Source organism: Felis catus, chromosome A1 (assembly GCF_018350175.1).
Source record: "Felis catus isolate Fca126 chromosome A1, F.catus_Fca126_mat1.0, whole genome shotgun sequence".
Lineage (NCBI taxonomy): Eukaryota > Metazoa > Chordata > Mammalia > Carnivora > Felidae > Felis > Felis catus.
Window position 1 is genome coordinate 41457089 of NC_058368.1, and position 14386 is coordinate 41471474.

Consider the following 14386-nt stretch of genomic DNA (forward strand, 5'->3'; position numbering starts at 1 on the left):
AACCAATTTTCATTTTCCCCCACAAGGATATGAAAATACTTAAGTGTATTAATTACTAATTTTAGGGTTAGCCAGTTGGGAACAGGGGACATATCATCTTATTGGGTTTTTTTTCTTAATTTGCATTTTAAAAATTATTGGTGAAGCTAAACATTTCTGTTTTAGTCTTTTGCTCTCTTTTAAAAAATTGAATGCCATTATACTTTGGAAGAGTTCTTCAAGCTTTTTAGAGGAAAACAGGTTTGAAAATGTTTTTATTAGTCAATTGTCTGTTAGTTTTATCTGTGATGACTTCTGAAATATCAGCGTTAAAAGACCAGGTAAAACATGACTCAAATAATTTCTGTGTGTCTGGGATATTCACCTGTATTTTCTGGTATCTGTATTATTCTGTTTTTATAAAAAGTGTTATTTAACTTATTTTAAACCTCTGGAATTTATTTGGGTGTATGTTGTAAGCAAATAAACTAACAAAAACTCCCCAGATACCTACTATTTCCTGCAACTTTTTATGACTAACCCATCAGTACTGCTCAGATCACTGTTGTTTTTGAGGCTGCATTTCTGCTCCATTTACGTATTTGCAGATTTTTATTCAAGCTGATTTTTGACATTATTGTATTTTATACGATATTTTATTTATTTTTTTTAATTTTTTTAATGCTTATTTATTTTTGAGACAGAGAGAGGCAGAGCATGAACGGGGGAGGGGCAGAGAGAGAGGGAGACACAGAATCGGAAGCAGGCTCCAGGCTCTGAGCCATCAGCCCAGAGCCCAGCGCGGGGCTCGAACTCACGGACCGCGAGATCGTGACCTGGCTGAAGTCGGACGCCTAACCGACTGTGTCACCCAGGCGCCCCTTTTATACCACATTTTAACATTTTGTTGGGAAATCATATTTCCTTATTTTCCAAATTCATCTTTATTTTCACTGCCTTAACGACACTAGCCACCATCCATCTGACAGTTCCCTGCTCCTTCTACTGCAATAATTACTGATTACTCTGAAGTTGAGAATTATTTTGACAAGTTCCAACAAAAAAACCCGTGGAGAAGTGATATATATATGTTTCATTACATCTATAAATTAATTTGGGAAAATTGGAAATTCTTACACTATTTAGTTTTGCTTACTGTGTCTAATGTATCAAAAGACAATTTTCATTAGAACACATATCTACGGATGCCTACGATGTGCCAGATACTGCTCTAAATTTTGGGAATACAGAAGCGGCAAAACAGATAAAAATCTCTGCCATGGAGAGTTTTACATTCTAAAGAGAACAGACAGACAGTGAGAAAACTAGCAACAAGAAAAAAGTTAAAACATACTATGCCAGATGTTTGTAAACACCTGTGGAAATGAAACAAAAACTGTGTGTTGGGTGAAGAGGAGACACATCAGTGAGGAGGCAGCACTTTCTTGGGGAGTGAAGCTGGGAAAGGCAGAAGTTAGTCAGATATTTGGAGAGGAGGCATTCCAGGCAGAGGGAACCAGTTAAAACTTTTTTCTTTTTAATGGAAGATTCCTTCAAGCTTTATCTTCTTTGGATGCTCTCCAATCCTTTCTTGCAGCTATTTTAATGTATTTTATATTTTTTATTGCTAAGAAATATAATTGTCGTATCATTAGTATTACCGTTATTACATCCTCTAGGTTACCGCCATTTATAGAACAGAACTTGATTTTTTACTACTTTCTATTTATTTTGGGGGGTGTATTAAAATGCATCGGTATTGAGGCGCCTGGGTGGCTCAGCCAGTTGAGCGTCCAACTTCGGCTCAGGTCATGATCTCACGGTCCTTGAGTTCGAGCCCTGCGTCAGGCTCTGTGCTGACAGCTCGGAGCCTGGAGCCTGCTTCAGATTCTGTGTCTCCCTCTCTCTCTGCCCCTCCCCGCTCATGCTCTCTCTGTCTCTGCAAAAATAAATAAACATTAAATTTTTTTTCAATAAATAAAATGCTTTGGTATTAAAACACTATTTCAAATACATTTGCATGATAGGTAAGTACAAATGGTGGTTCTTCCCAGCCTTCCTTATCCTCTACACTTCCAGAAATAGGAACTTACCACTGTTACCTATTTCTTTGGGTGGTTACATCCATATTTCTAAATAATAGGCTTCTAGTACTATTTATTGAATTTTCAGTTTTAGCTACTTAACAACCTCCTCCCATTCCCACCCTTACATGTACTTCTAACAGTGTCTCCAATATAGTTGTATTACGGTTTTTGTTAAACCAATATCTTGTGATTTTTGTTATGACTCAGGAACTATTCTTCAGATCTATACAACTCAGTTACGATGCTTAAATGTTTTTCTTGTCTGACCTCTCTTTTTCTGTTCCTGTGTTTTAACCTATGAATCATTATCTAATTTGTTTGTTCCTTTTTTTCTTCTGCAACCATCATGATTCTTTCTCTCCAAGACTCCAACAAACCTTTCACATTCTTTTCAATATAATGGACACATTGGAAAGTCTATCATTTTTGTGTTGTTTTATTTTGCTTGGGTTCAATTTGTCTTCTGGCTCAAATCTCCCCGGAGTCCTCTGTCCTCCTGTTCCAGCCTCAATGGGTGGTGGATCCTATCTTCGTAGGATCTGTCTTCACCATCATCCTGAGGATTCAACTTGCCTCTTTTCTGTGTTGGATCCTCTATATTCTTGCATTTATAACTTCCTCTTTCTTGGTTAATTCCGTCTGGGGAAGCTTATCTTCAAATAACCAGGAGTCAGCAACCTGTGGGCCTTCAGGCCAAATCTGGTTCTCCATCCAATTTGTACTAGACAGAAGTGGAAATAATTTTTACATTTTCAAATGTATAGGGACAAGAGAATAATATTTCATAGCATACATGTGACAGTTTATGAAGTTCAAATTTTTACATTTTTAAATGTATAGGGACAAGAGAATAATATTTCATAGCATACACATGACAGTTTATGAAGTTCAAATTTCATTTTCCATAAATAAAGCTAATTGGAACACAGCCATACTTCCTCATTTATGTATTGTCTATAGGTCGTTTCACACTACAAGGGCGGAATCCAGTGGCTGCAACACAGATCTGATGGTCCATACAAAATGTAAATTATTTGTTATGTGGACCTTTAGACAAAAGCGAGTTGTTGACCATTGCAACTACCTAAGGATGGGACATGATATTAAGTTGTTTTGGAAGTTTTGCATTTGAAATGTTTCTATACTACCCTCAGACCTAATTTATAGTTGAGCTAAGTACATATTTTTAGCTTAAAATCACATTATTTCTTCAAATTTAATTTTTTAAATGTTTATTTATTTTTGAGAGAGAGAGAGAAAGAGACAGAATGAGAGTGGGGGAGGAGCAGAGAGAGAGAGAGACACAGAATCTGAAGCAGGCTTCAGGCTCTGAGCTGTCAGTGCCAGGCCCAACAAGTTTTTTTGTTTGTTTGTTTTAATTTACTTTTGAGACAGAGAGACAGAGAGACAGAGAGAACACGAACAGGGTAGAGGCAGAAAGAGAAGGGGATAGAGGATCCAAAGCAGGCTCTGTGCTGACAGCAGACAGCCCGATGTGGGATTCCAACTCACCAACTGTGAGATCATGACCTGATCCAGTCAGATACTAAACCGACTGAGCCACCCAGGTGCCGCTCCTCTCTATGAGTTCTTAAGTTATCAAGAGCTCTGAATTTTCAGAATAATCTGTCTTGCTGTGGATATTCTTAATTTATTTTACTGAGACCTCAAGGGGTTTTTTAATCTAGTAATATATTTCCTTCACTTCTGGTGATCTTCTCTGAAATATTTCTTTGATGATTTTCTCCCTTACTTTTCCCCAGTTCTCCTTTCCTACAAATCTTTTCATTCAGAAATCAGGCCTTCTGGTCTGATCTTTTATAGTTTTTGCTTATTTTATTATTCACCTCCTATTATCCCTTCCTCTATCTTTTTGTTATCTCTAGAATTTTGCTTCGACTTTATTTTCCAATTCTCCATTCCCTATACATGCACGCACAGTGTATGTAAATATATATAATATATGCCACCTATATAGTATACATTAATATTCAATATCATTCATTTAATGAATACTTTTTTTTAAATATTTTTCTGCTTTCCTTTATGGCTTCACTCTTATACTCTAAGGGTACTTGTAATTTAAGTTTCCCTCTACTTAGTTTTTGCCTTTTTTTTCTTTTGCATGTTAGCCTCTGTGTAACAAAGTACCCAAAACATAGAGGCTGTATACAGACACACACACACAAATATGCATATATATACACCCAAATATTTTATGTATTGTTTGTTTGTTACCCCACCGTTTTCACAGGTCAGGAACAGTTTAGGGGGTGCCTCTGGCTCTGTGTTCCTCAGGAGGTTACAGTCAGGGTATCTGTAGTGGCTACCACATCTCAAGAATCAACTGGAGGAGAAGTCCCCTCCAAGCTCTCTTAGGTACTCACATATTTTTAACTTTAAAATATATCCTATTTCTGAATTCTGTAATATTTCAATGATTATACTGAGCTTATTGTTTTATTATCAAACTTACAAATTTTTTTTAAATGTAATTTTCAACAGCTTATGAGTATCAGCACTTCATGGTCACCCCTTGTAAAACCCTTTCCGAAATTTTGAGTTTTTAATGTTAATTTGTTCTGCAGGGAACCAAAATATGCATTCAGTTTATATATTTTTTTCAGGATGGTAACCACATGCTATAATGATCATCTTGTGTTTCTGAGAATATCAATATGTGTAGGCTTTAAATATTAATTAAAACTTACATGAACTTAAAATTCTCAAATAACATTTATATGTATATATATTAGCATGCACTATTTCAGAAAAGATTATAAGCCAAAATGAAATTTAATTCTTCATAAATATATCATTTTGCTTTTTTTTTAGTTGAATGAAGGGCTTTCTTTATGATTATAATTAAAAATTTGTACATGCTTGAACTAGGGTGAAAATCTATTGATTGATTGTACCTGATTCACAATAAAACCGTTCAAATAGTGGATCTATGTTATTGTTTCTTTTCCAGAAAATTTTCTTTATTTAATTCTAATGGGTATTGATTCTTTTTCTTTGAGCTCCTGGAACTCTTAAACTGGACTGCAGGCTTTGTCTCCCATACTTACCAACTTCTCTCTCATATTTTAATCTCGATTTCCTCTTCCACATTATGAAATTCTTTCTCAGATTTGTCTTTTACAATGCTATGATGATCCAAGAGATGAATTTTATTTTTCACTGCCTCTATTGGAAGTTTATATTATTGATTTATGTTTTTAGATTCCTTCCAATATAACTCTCAATGAACTCACATTCAGTATCAATCCTTTACTTTCTGGTAGGATCCTATTTCTGTTTATAGGGAAGAGGTCTTTTAAGGATTCTAAATAATTGTTTTAAAATTCAAATCTATTTATTGTACAACTTTCAGAGGCATATCCTCCCCTTGAATTTTTAGTATGGCATTGTCTTTTCTTTACTCTGAAGAACTTTCTATATGCCCCATGTTGATTTTTATTATTAATCATTCTTGGATGAGGAGAGATAGCTCTAGTCATGATCTTTGCCAACCAAAAGGGTATGGAGGCTGCCCTTGTGGTATTTATTGCCCAAGGGTTGCTGGTTGAATCCTATTCCTTATCCATATCTAGAAAACTGATTAGTACATACATCTCTTGACAAAACTCTCAGCATTGAACAAAATTAAATAGTGTAAGTTTCCTTTGCTCTAATACCAGTGTGTTTCTGTGATGATTTGAAAAATGATAAAGAAAAAACTGCTGCATTTCCTAGAAAATAAATTTCTCTTATAAAACCCTTTACTTGCATCAGAGCATCCTTTCCTGTGAAATCTGTACATCCTAAGATTCACTACATCATGCCTAGTCATCCTGGACGATCTATTCTTTCTTTGTAATTTCTCAATGCCCGAGACATTGATCATATTGTGTGCATCCTTCTATGACTCCAGGGAAATGGAATGATATATATCTAATCTCTCCCTTTGTCTATGTCTCATACCTGCTTTCAAACATGTGCAGTGTTATTAGCCAAAATATTTTTCATGTCCTGGCAATGAGTTATCAGCCAGTCTCAGTTTCCAATGTTGTGAGTTTTATGCTTTCCATGTCTTGATAACTATTTAGCATGAAGAGATGAAGTCTGAGAACTACTAAGACAGTATCTTAAACTGAACATTTGGGTTTAAATCTAATATCCAAATTATCTCTACCATATTGATAGAATATATATATATATTACTTTTATATATATATTTATATACATATATACATATATATGTGTGTGTGTTTATATATATACATATATATATGTATATATATATATATATGTATATATATATATATATATATATATATATATATATATATATTTCTGATGCTGCTCATTTGGCATCAATACTGATTTTCCTCAAGAATAAGAAAGTCTATTTTTGGTGTGACTGCCTGTGTTTCATAGATCCTCATCTAGATTGTAATTTAAAAAGTGACATTGTTTCTTCTTAGCATAACAATTCCACCAATTTTTGTCTTACTAGGAATAGTAAAATAAATGCATCTAAATAGAAAAATGTTTGGATTTTTTCACTTTAACATATTATCACTTTTATTTCTCAACCCCCTACCCCAAATTTTAACAGTTAATTAGCACACCATGTTACTTGTGAAGAGGAAAACATTCTTTAGAATGACAGGTGGCTGGGTCCCAAGTCATTAGAAACTTATACCATTTCTTTTGGAGAACAAAAAGTAACAGATAAAATATGCAAATGATAATGCCGGTTTAGTATTCCATTTCTGGTATTTTTTTTTTCTCTCTTAAATCAAAGTGTACTTATAAAATGTAATCTTATGAAAAGATTGTCTAAATTTAGCAAACAGCACAATGTTAAGCTATAATTATTATTATGAGTATCATTTCAAATTCTGTGTATTCACCTTGGTCAAAAACTATAATACTGGCAACTTGAAAGTTATGTTTTTAAAATCATATAAATATGTTTTAAACCTTATCCACAATCATCAACATTTTAGCTTGCTAGTAATATGCTTTAAAATAAGATGTATGATAAAGAAATTAGAAAACAACTGATATCAATGTAAAAAATTAGTTATTTGGTAATATAAAGTTATTGACATAATGTGACGTTCTACTGTCTTAAAATACACCTATGCCTCAAGGTTCCTGCCAGTAACTTTCTACAGTTGAGGAAACTTCCCTGATTTGCATTGACATTCAATAGCTTCCCCCAGGCAAATACCTGCAGACAATCAGCTGTTGATGCCTGTCTATAGGCAGAGGAAAGCTTTAGAACAGTAGCTCTGTAAAATCAATTATTCCCTTGACTGTTACAAGAAGGACATTAGAGAACCCGGAAGATTATCAGCTCCCATTTATACAGTTCTTTGCATTCCAAAGACTTTTGCAAACGTGTCCTTGATTTTTAATATAATTTAGAAGACAAATTAGTCAATATGTTACTAAACTCTAGGTTGAAAATCCTACTTCCTGGTATATATGACTTTCTCAGTTCTAGTATACCAAACTCCATTTATTAGGCACTCAGCATGCACTGAGCACTGTGCTTGGTCCAATGGGTCTACACAACATAAATTTTTATGAATAGCTTTGAAGTTAGAAAGAATTGCAATAGAATCCTGTCTGCCTTTTGGCTGCATTCCCTTTACCAAATTACATAATCTCCTTAGGAGTTAGAGTCTTTAGCATAAAGTGGAGGTATATTGTCTAATTCCTTGAGTGGTTATGATGATTAAACTTTATAATCTACTTTAAGGTCTCAGCCCAGTGGCCAAGTAATCACTCTAGAAAAGGCACTGGATGAATGCAAGTCATTACTATTACTGAACTATCAAGAATCTCTTAGTATCAACTGTGAAGATACAGTTAAATAGATATTACTATTCTCCTTACCTGACAGGTCCTTAAAATATTTCAAAGGAAAAATTCAGAGAAATGTATCTCAAAAGTTTCTTAGTAATGTTAAAATAGATTACAAATTTGGACTGACATTGATAAAGAATTTATAAATACATTCTTGTATGATTCCTTTATTAGATGGTATTTTCAATGCTATTGAAGCATTTATGGGAAAGTATGTTTAAGAGTAGAATTCATTGAATGAGACAGATAACTACACACAGTTAAATCTCTGAGATTAGGTCTTTCTTTTAAGGGAGAAAAATATACATATTTTAAAAAAGGTATTTCTCATTCATGATATAAACCAGAAAAGGGGAGAATAATTATAATTATTAAGAGTCACAAAATTAGCAGAACGTTATTGCCAAAAGCTAGTTTGTGTCAGAAATAAATATTCTCCGGGGTGAAAATGATACCATTAGCTAAGAGAGATATTCATCCTCTATAGTCTCCAGAAACAGACTTGGAAAATGTTTATTAAAAAATTAACTGAAGTACTAGATCAAGACTGGTAAAACCCATAAAAACTTACTATATGTTACTTCATTTAAATTTTGTTTGAATGTCATTTTCTTTATATATAAATACATTTTCATCAAAATTATACTATATTTAATAATAGTAATTCATCCTAAATGCAAAAAATAATTACTTTAACATGTAGAAATTATTTTTACTTTTCTGATACCCTTTGTGAATAATGAAAATAATGAGCCTAATGTACTGTAACATTCAAAAATTTCTACCTGTCAAATAAATTCCATTAAGATAGACATGATTCAAAATAGTTTAACCAGCCTTGAGAAGACATGATTAACAAAATCATCTTTATTAGATGCATTAGTAAAATTTAATATCTTTAGAATATAATGTAAGTAATGTTGACGAGATTTTAGGAAATAAATAATTACTATTTCATTTTCAGTTTAGAACTAAGTGAAAAATAAGACATATAGGAGATCCACAAACAGAGATGGAAATGTCAACTTTTAACTGATAAGTGCATTTGAAAGTGTGGCTTTAGACCTGTTGCTCAAGTGGCTTGATGATGGCTTGATACAAAAACACATTCTACAGAAAACACTCTTACCCATTATTCTACCATATCTGCTATCTTTTAACAGGTTAACTCCACTAAATCAAGAAATCGAGACTGATATGAAACAAGCATAGAAAGCTAGATAGCCCCCCAAAAAGGCACATTTCTAAGAACTCACTTCAGTTGTTATCAAGAGAGAGAGTAGAAAAGAAAGAACCTGCTGGAGCCTGGGGCCAAGGGTCACAGAGAACAGTGGGCAAGGGGGTATCTCCCTGAGAGCAGAATCAGGGCTTACTCAAAGCACCTACCTCATCCCTAGTGCAATATTTTCCCAGTGGGATTTAAAAGTTACTATGGATTTATGACGGTGGAATGTTTTCTGTTCTTCTTCCTGAATGAGAGTGTTCGTTGCAATCTTCCCATCCTTGTTTCATCACCGAATGCTTGGTGTATGTACAAAGGGAGATAAAGTGATGGAGCTACATATGACTTGACATAGAGAACACTGTGTATTATCAGAGATTCTGGACTTCTGAGCCTGATGCAGTGATGGGATAGAACCTTAGAATTGGTTCTAATCCCCCTCATGGAGAGGGGATGAGTGTTTTCTTTCATGGTTATAAGGTAGAAAAGGAATATCTGATGGTCAGAATTGTTACTAGTTCTGGTCAATGGATCATGAGTGGAAGTAATAAGTGTCACTTTCAGGTTGAAGCAATGAAAAGACTTCACCATGTACCAGGTTCTGTGTTCCTTTCCTATAACAACTCTGGACCATTGTGGAGGCACAAGACAGACAAATTCTTTCATCACAACTAGGAGCTGTCCTAGAGAGTCTCAAACTCTTTCAGAATTTCTTTGAATGAAAAACCTCTGTTTAGGTAAAATCCTGAAATTTGGTGATTTAATTTTATCTTATCTATATAAGATTTATCTTATATAGCTATAAATGTTATCTGATATATCCATAGATTACATATATAATAATTTAAATAAAATTAAGCTTATACATATAAAAAGATGGATCAATGGAAAGCACTGGTAAATTGGATGATTCACTGTTTCTTTGTTTTTGTTTTTGTTTTGTTTTGTTTTGTTTTCAGAATGAGAAATCAGAAGAGGTATTCTTGTAGAAGCCTTGATATCTGGGAACAAGATCTTAGGAGGAAGAAACTTCTACACACAAGCTTGGGATATATTATTATATATTAATTGGGACATTAGCTTTACAAATATATCTATTACTTACTTAGATAACATTTTAAATATTTAAGTAAGCGATGTTTAAATTTGTGTGTGTGTGTGTGTGTGTGTGTGTGAATGATCCATTAATTTTAGGCTAAAATACATAGACATGTTTCTATAATTAGTGGCCATATAATTTATTCTCTAAGCCTTGACATTTTTTAATGTTAAATAGGACATAATTAATAATTATGCCAGAATAATGGATGTAAACTGGGACTCTTCTGGGAAAACTAAGACATATGGTCATCCTACCTGGAAACAATTTCCAAGCCCTAGAAGGTCCTTCGACCTCCCTCTCCCCTTCCTCCTCCTGGAAAACTAAACAACAAAAGAACTTTCTTCCTTTCTTAAAATATATTGGCTAAAACTATAGACTGTCATTCCACTATCGGAGTTTAGACTTAAAATGCAAATACTCTTGGATAACACATGGATTAGTACACACATTCTCAGAGCGGGTTACAATGGGTTGTCATTGGTAAGATGGAGGGGCATGAGAGAGGACAGGAGGGTATCCACAGACGAAAACAAAAGGTAATGAATAATGACTGGATGCACCAAAGATACACTTCACTTACTTTAGTCTTGCGAAGAGCCAGCCCTGTCTGAATATATAGTTCCTAAAACTGAATTATCATTAACCTTGAGAGAAATTTCATGGTGCATGTTTTATTGTTCTCATTTTATTCCTAATTTCAAACTGAGATCTACTGCCAAGCAACTTTTCTTTCTCCTTCAATAATTACCTGAAATCCAAACTTCTACATGAAGTTTTTCAGTGATTAAGTCATTTAAAGAAATTAAACAGTCTTGAGCAATAATCAGTCAGAGCAGTTATCCATTTTAGATGAGTCATCTGAATAATAAATGTTTAAAAAAATTCTCTTCAATGGCACTTTTAGCCTGCATTTTTTCTATAATTGCCTTAATCCCTCAGCACAATTACTAAATGTCCACACACTTCTTTTACGATTTTACTACCCAAATCACTTGCTCTTTCTCATCAGCTTTGCAAATTAATAGTATATTAAATGCACCAGGGTAGCTTACTTGAAAGGAATGCTAAAGTGAATTTTTCTAAGTGGCTAATAAACGCGACTTAAATGACATTTAGTAAGTTTTAAGATTTCTTATTCTACAGTAAACCTGTATTTCTTTCTAAATTGCATTCTTCTTATGACATTGAAATTCATTAATGCCAACAATTGTATTAATAATGATAACAATAACTACCCATTCATTTAGTCCCTAGTATGAGGCAGGTGCTGTGCTAGGGATTTTCTGTGCATTAGCTCATATTTGGCTCTTAAAATAAGGCTGTAAGCTATTTTTATCCCTATTTTGAACTTCAGACCTATTACACAAATCAGGCATCTCCTACAATAATGTGCCTTTATGTATTTTCTTTCAAAATTCATAACATATACACAACAAACTCTATGGAGGCATAGAACATGTCTGTCTATTATAGTTGCTCTGCACTATCTCTACCTCATTCAAGGATTGTAAAGGTATCACGTATCAGGAAATTTTCTTAATCATAAATGTTAAAATTTCAGGAAATTACTTTCTATGAAAAAACATATAAAATAAAATGTAGAGTAACAGAGCTAACTCAAAATAAACAAAATTATGTCTGTTTTAATTTGGTAATAACTGTTGTGTGACTTCAGTTATTTATATATCTCCATGCTTGTATTTCCTCATCTGCAAAAGCATGAGATTACTACTCAATTTTCATTTCACTCCATATGGAAAAAAATGTAAACTAGAAGAAGAAGCACAAACGTACAAATGAAGAGAATAATTCTATGACAGATACTAAAATGGACTATCAGCAGACATTTCACACTCAAATTTCTCGCTAATAGAACCCCAGGTTTGTTCTGTAACATTCTGACTGGTTGCAAGGAATAAGCCTTGACTGGATATGAGCCAATCTTAGCCAATAGGTTTTTTTTGGCAGCTCTTTACTTTCTCAATCTCCCTTGCCAGTTGGAATGGCTCTGGGACCCATCCCCGGTCCATTATATGTTGTCATGTGGAAAATAGCCTTCATGCAATGGTAGCCTCTACATACACTCCAGGTACGTTACTCTGGAAGCCTTGGAGCCAAAAGATTTACAAACCAAGTCAAAATGCTTAAATCTCAGGGATTATCAAACACAAGCAAAACAGGAGGACCATATTACCTGAATCCTATATATGCAAAGTTTGTATGTCTTGTCTCTTTCTCTACCACATCAATCTTCTCTGCCTATGGTATAGCTACAGGGACCAGAGTGGATATTCTAGCAGCTTCACCAAAAGACAGAAGGTGTCCTGGGCCCTGGATACTTGCTCCATTGGAGACTTAGGGAAAAAGTACACTTGGACACTGGGCCAAGGTGATAGCTTGACAAACTTCCTGAAGAATAGCATAGGATGTATTTGTGTTTCTTTTAGCAAAGAACTCATGGGGCCAGAATGAGTTTTACCAGTAGATGGCCAAATAAGACCTCATGAATATTTAGTGTCTGAATATTTTGAGACGCTTGTATATCGAGTCACATACATATTTAGTATATCATACATATTTAGTATGCAGGTGCCTCATGAAGATTAGGTATCTCTTGGTCCTTCCATCCTTTTCTATCTGTGTTTAACACACACCTGCTGTACTTATTAACTATTTATCTTGTAAGTAACATATCTTATGAATTCTGCCTATGTCTAACAAACTCTGCTTACTGGTTACTTATCTATAATGAAAATGCCTCAAAGAGTTTTACCTATATTTATAAACTACAGACTTATTCATCTGAGAGAATTGAATATTTTCCAAAGGAAATGCATATTTCAGATGTAAGGGAAAATTGCTTGAGGGCATATGGGGAATGTGGTTCTTTTAACGGATAATATCAGACCTCACTTTTTCTGTCTCCCCACTTCCTTTCTGCTTGGGACGCTGGCATAAAGGCATGACTCTAGGAACTGTGAGGGCCTGGCTGCTTCTATGTTGTTGAAAGCCAACATGCTGGAGAACAAGTTGTCACAGGGTGGAAAAATTGTTTCTGTGTCCTTAACGTGTTTGAGCCATTGAATGAAACCTGGGAATGCTTCCTGTAGAGTTTTTGTGGCATAGCACCATGTGCCCTCAGGATCTAAGACATCATTAGATTTTCTTTGTTTGCACTCAAACACACCAAACTTATTCAAAGGCCTATCATCACCCTTCACACCAAAGTTCATCAGGGAAACCACAGCTATAAGTAACAGTGTTTTGAGCTTAAAAAAAAAAAAAAAGCAAGCAAGCAAAGCGTGAGGAAAAATGCAAAGGTGTTTTTCAAGACATTTCTCATAAATTCATTGCCACACACAAAGTTTTTAGAGGCATCCAGTTCATCCTTTCTAAAGCAAATATAGAAGAAAAGAAAAATTGTTTTATTCTTTGGTTTTACATATATGCATGCGTGTGTGTGTGTGTGTGTGTCCTCATGGCATGTTAAAACTATCCCTGTTATTTTTTCATCCATCACACACACACACTATCTCTCTCTCTCTCTCTCTATATATATATATATTTATATTAAAATAAATAAATATAATATATTAAAATAAATATATAATGATATATATTAAAATAAATATATAATAATATAAATATTTTTATATAATCTGCAATAAAGATGTAACCTCTCTATCCAGTTCCTTGGAGATATATATATATATATATATATATATTTATACAGATCTACATATCAATCTATATATATATATACACACTAACACTGTTTCAACTATTTTATTTCACATATATATCTATATCTATATTCATATCTATCTCAATTAATATATATTTCATGTATTATGTGCATATATATCTAAAGAACAGTAAACATATATATGCATGTATGTGTGTGTTTATCCATTTACCATTGGAGATATGCAGATACTGATATAGATAAACACACATACACACACACACACACACACACACACACACATAGACATTCATCTGTGGGTATGTGTTTGTGTGTGTATCTCTTCATGGCAAGCTAATACTATACCGGTTATTTATTTCACACATGTTTGTGTGTGTGTGTTGTGTTAATAAAATAAATAATCAAAGTAGCATTAGCTCACACAA

At 33.8% G+C, this 14386-nt stretch overlaps 1 long non-coding RNA gene across 1 annotated transcript in view; it reads right to left on the reverse strand.

Moving 5' to 3' along the window:
- Positions 1–2354: 2354 nt before the first annotated feature.
- LOC109492581 overlaps positions 2355–14386 on the reverse strand; it is a 35159-nt gene continuing 23127 nt past the window's right edge. Inside the window, exon 3 of the long non-coding RNA XR_006595443.1 lies at positions 2355–2787. This is a non-coding gene — a long non-coding RNA (uncharacterized LOC109492581). The remainder of the gene's footprint in view (positions 2788–14386) is intronic.